The 5,132-nt window shown below is 41.7% G+C and overlaps 1 pseudogene; it reads right to left on the bottom strand.

Moving 5' to 3' along the window:
• Nucleotides 1-1,606: 1,606 nt before the first annotated feature.
• Nucleotides 1,607-2,697, bottom strand: LOC103197285 (annotated as a pseudogene).
• Nucleotides 2,698-5,132: the final 2,435 nt, after the last annotated feature.

Here is a 5,132-nt window from a genome sequence, read left to right as displayed (position 1 = left end):
CAATGAGACTGGCAGTCAACTCCATGGTGGGATCTACCACAAGCAGCTGAGTAGCTGCCTTTGGGATGTGGTCTGCTTCCTGTATATATGGAGAAGCCTTGGAAATGGTCTGTAGCTTATGGCATGCTTAGACCTTGTATGTAGCCGTGTCATTGCTCAGCAGCCTGCTATGCTCTGCCGATCTTGGGACTTATAATAAACTTAAGTTAATAGCCTGCCATGTGGTTTGGTAACATCAGGACTGTACCTTTTTACTTGTCAACCTTGGGGCTTCTCAGCCTCAGCAGCCAGCAGCTGTCTGAGTGAAGAAATGCCTCTAGCTCCATTGGGCCGGGAGCAGGAGGCAGAGCTGGACCCCAAGTCTGAGGGGCTTTGACTCAGTCCCTAGAGTCTGGCACTTTGAACTCGGGCTTAAAGCCTCCAAATTGTAAGAATAAACTCCTGTTTGTTAGGGCCATCCCATTTGTGATATATTCTTGTCAGAGTGGTACTAGGTAACCAGAACATAACTGTTGTGATACATAGGGTTTTCACTGGTTGATTTTTGGAAGTAGCTTGTCAGGCCTTTCTTCCTAGTCCATCTTAGTCTGGGAGCTTTGCTGAAACCTGTTCAGTATCATAACAACATGCAAGTCTCCATTGACAGACAAGTGTGGTTGTGCATGAGGTGCATTGGCAGGGAATCAAACCCTGAACAGAAAGGGAGAATTCTGCTATTGAACCACCAGAGTCTTGCCATTCTCACTTCTAAGGAGCATTCTGGCTGTGCTTCTTCCAAGACAGATTTGCTTATTCTTCTGGCAGTCCATGGTACTTTCAGTATTCTTTGCCAGCACCATGATTTAATTCATCAATTCTTCTGTGGTCTTTCTTATTCATTATCTAGCTTTCACATACATATAAGGCAATAGAAAAATACCATGGCGTGGGTCAGGTGTACCTTAGTCTTCAAAGTGACATCTTTGCTCTCTAACGCTTTAAAGAGGCCTTTTGCAGCAGATTTGCCCAGTGCAATATGACGTCTTATTTCTTGACTGCTGCTTCCAGTTGTGAGGATTTTTATTTTCTTTATGTTGGGGTATAATCCATATTGAAGGCTGCAGTCTTTGATCTTCAGTAAGTGCTTCAAGTCTCCTTCACTTTCAGCAGGCAAGGTTATGTCATCTGCATGTCACAAGTGTTAATACATTTTCCTCCAATCCTGAAGTGTTTTTCTTCATATAGTCCAGCTTCTTGGATTATTTGCTCAGCATACAGATTGAATAAGTACGGTGAAAGGATACAATCCTGACACACAACTTTCCTGATTTTAAACCATGCAGTATCCTGTTCTGTACAAATGACTGCCTCTTGGTCTATGTACAGATTTCTTATGAGCACAACTGAGTGTTAAGGAATTCCCATTCTTTGCAATGTTGTCCACAATTTGTTATAATCTACACAGTCAAATGCCTTTGCTTATTCAATAAAACACAGGCAGGCTTCTTCTTGGTATTCTTCGCTTTCCGCCAAGATCCGTCTGACATCAGCAATGATATCTCTTGTTCTACATCCTCTTCTGAATCCAGCTTGCATTTCTGGCAGTTCCCTCTTGATGTAGTTGTTGTTAGGTTCCTTTTTCGCTTCCTCTCTCTTCAGATTCCTTACAATCTGGATCCTCAGGAACAACTTCCATTATTTCCCTGTTTTTTTCTGGGAGAGTGCTCTCTGGGCTTCTGCCATGCTGTCTTCACACTGCTGTTCAGAAGTCTGTTTTTCCTCAACTATGCCATTACTTTCTACAACTGAAGCACTGTTTTTTGGTGCTGAAGACATCTTGGATGAAAATGCCCCACTTAGAAGACTGCCCACTTTGTTGAGGGAGAATTCATAAAGACCATTGAGGAAAGATTTGGGAAATCCAAAACATGTTGTTACTGTCCGAACAGGTCCGCCTCCAGGAGTTGTTGTTGTTGTTATGTGCCGTCGAGTCAAACCCGACTCATAGCGACCCCTCCTTGGGTTTCCAGGATAGAGCTGAATAATGGCACCAGAATCTCCAATTCGTTGCATCATCACACCCAGCACCAAACCCACATAGTTTCCATTAAAATCATTTTACTGCCAGACTGGCTATTTTCCAATGTCAATATCTGAGCTAGTGTATTGTATCTTGTGTGGTTAATTTGTCCAGGTTATTTTGCATAATACATAACTTTGCATAATACTTAACATAAAAGAATGTGGGTGGATAGTTTCCTTACAGTAATAACAGCTTCATATTTCTTTTTCTTCTTTTTTATATATTTATCTTGAGAAAATTCTGTCTTGTATTGGAAGGTTGCACCATTTTTAATTAACTGCTGAACATTTTCCTCTCATTTAATGTCATCTTGTGTTAGTTTCTGAGATTTCCCATCATTGAATATATTTCAAAACAACACCCGCTTCTTTAATTTTTGAAGTAGGCTCTTCCTTCTTCTTAGGTTGAAGACTTCCTCCACTGGATACTTCAAATGTCCTTCCATAACTATGGCCAATTACGTGATCCAGACAGAACCAGTATTTTTCAAAAGTTACCTTATTTCTCTGCTATACTTGTACACATCTTTGAACACATCTTTCCATTTCAGCACTTACCACAAAGTCGCCATCACAGATGCAGTGGGCTGCAGGACCTCAAGACTGGAGACCTGGCTGCTCCCTTGTGCCCTCCATGACATTTCACCTCGTGGAGATCACCCAGCTCCTCTTCTTCCATTGTTGCCACCGGGAGCCTTACCTCCCACAATCTTGCAGAATCTGAAGTCTTCTGACCAGCACGGCCTCCAATACGTTGAGGTCTTTTCTGCTTTTTTCCATCTTTTTCTGATGCTGGACATGCATCACTCACTATTGTGCCTATAGAATCCTTCAATATTGCAACTCAGTGCTTGAATTTTTCTTCTGTTCTTTCAGCTTGAGAAATGCCAATTGTTTTCTTTGTTTTGGTTTTCTAATTTGAGGTCTTTGCACATTTTATTATAATACTTTACTTTGTCTTCTAGAGCCACACTTTGAAATCTGTTCAGGTCTTTCATTTCATCGTTTCTTCAATTTGCTTTAGCTGCTCTCTGTTCAAGAGCAAGTTTCAGAGCCTTTCTGACACCCATTTCTGTCTTATCTTCCTTTTCTGTCTTTTTAATGACCTTTGCTTTCTTCATGTATTATTTTCTTGGTGTCATCCCACAACTTGTCTGGTCTTAATCATTGGTATTCAATGCATCGTATCTGTTCTTGAGATGGTCTCTAAATTCAAGTGAGATATAATTAAAGTCATATTTTGGGTCTGGTGGACTTACTTCAATTTTCTTCAGCTTTAACTTGAACTTGCATTTGAGCAATTAGTAGTCACCTCCTGGTCTTATTTTGACTAATGATATTGAGCTTCTCCATTGCCTCTTTCCACAAATATAGCAGATTTCATACCTATGTATTCTACCTGGTGAGGGCCACATGTATAGTCACCGTTTCTGTTGTTGAGAAAAGGAATTTGCAATGAATAAGTCATTAGTCTTGCAAAATTCTATCATGCAGTCTCCATCATCATTTCTATCACCAGGACCATATTTTCCAGCTACTGATGATTCTGTGTTTCCAACTTTCGCATTCCAATCACCAGTAATGATCAATACATCTTGATCGCCTGTTTGGTCAATTTCAGATTGCAGAAGTTGGTAAAAATGTTCAGTTTCTTCATCTTTGGCTTTAGTGGTTGGTGCGTAAATTTGAATAAACTGGTCTTCCTTATAGGCATATGGATATTATCCTATCACTGACAGCACTGTACTTTAAGATAGCTTTTGAAATACTCTTTTTGACAATGAATGGTACATCATTCCTCTTCAATTTGTCATCCCCAGGGCAGTAGATCATGTGATTATCTGATTCAAAATAGTCTGTCAGTTTGTCATACTGTGATGGTTTGCATATTGCTGACATGCTGGAAATTATGCCACTCGTATTTCAAATACCAGTAGGGTCACCCATGGTGGACAGGTTTCAGTGGAGCTTCTAGACTAAGACAGACTAGGAAGGATGGGGCCGTCCACCTGAAAAAATTGGCCACTGAAAACTTTATGAATAGCAGTGAAACACTGGGCATCAAAAAATGTTCTGAAGCTGAGAAAACCTCCAAAGATGCCATCTTATTGACATTTCCATGGAAGAGGGGCCAGAACAGTGTTTTCATAATAACAATTTACTCTAAAATACAGCTTCTAGTCTGACTTTGGAGTTTGTGTTTCTTGAAACTGATGCACATAGATAATTGTTCACAAGGGCCACAAAGAACATTTTTTTTTTAAACAAATTAAGGTAGGCTATTAAGTTTGGAGGCGCTTTGGTGGAGTAGTGCCTAAGGCATTTGACTGGTAACCAGAAGGCTGGTTCAAACCCACCAGCCACTCCTTGGAAGGAAATGTTGGACAATCTACTTCTGTAGTGATACTGCCTCGGAAACCGAAGGAAGAGTCATTATGAGTCATATCTGACTTGATGGCGATGAGTTTGGTTTTTTATATTGAGCTTGGGTGGCATGGTACTAACGTGCTTGGCTGCTTACTGAAGATTGTCAGTTTGAACTCACCATGGCTTCATCCATTGTCATAACTCATGGTGTCACCACCTCCCAGCTGCCCCTGGCTTGCTCCCATAGAGGGCTGAGTGTAGTGCAGCCTTGCCCCACCTTTCTTCCATTGGCCAAGGAAGAGACTTTCCTTTCTCCCCAGTGGTGGTTGCTCTCTGGGGGATGGTGTGGTGAGGGTGGATAGGTGAGAGGAGGAGGATGGAAGGGCAGTAATGAGTTACTGCTCTGGGTGATGGAGTTTGAGGGAAGTTTGGGGATTGGGGTATTGGTGGTATTATTGGTGGTGATGAATTACCTCACTAGATGATGGGTAACACCAAACCTAGTGACACCACTGCTTTGGCATCCCCTTTCCTTGTGCTGGCCCATCTGTTTCCTTCACGATGTTCCTTGGGGTCATTTTAGTGTCACTCATTCTGACAGTGTCAGAGGGTGCAGTCTGTACTCTTTTCACTCCCCTAGTCATGCCACTGGAACCCACCAGCTTGTGCTGTAGGAGTCAGATGTGGCAGTCTGCTTTTGTAAA

This window comes from Orycteropus afer, unplaced genomic scaffold, assembly GCF_000298275.1.
Source record: "Orycteropus afer afer isolate SDZICR_OR568_19922 unplaced genomic scaffold, OryAfe1.0 scaffold00075, whole genome shotgun sequence".
NCBI classification, from domain to species: domain Eukaryota; kingdom Metazoa; phylum Chordata; class Mammalia; order Tubulidentata; family Orycteropodidae; genus Orycteropus; species Orycteropus afer.
Note: the sequence above shows the minus strand (reverse complement) of the source record. Positions and strands in the feature narration are given on the sequence as shown.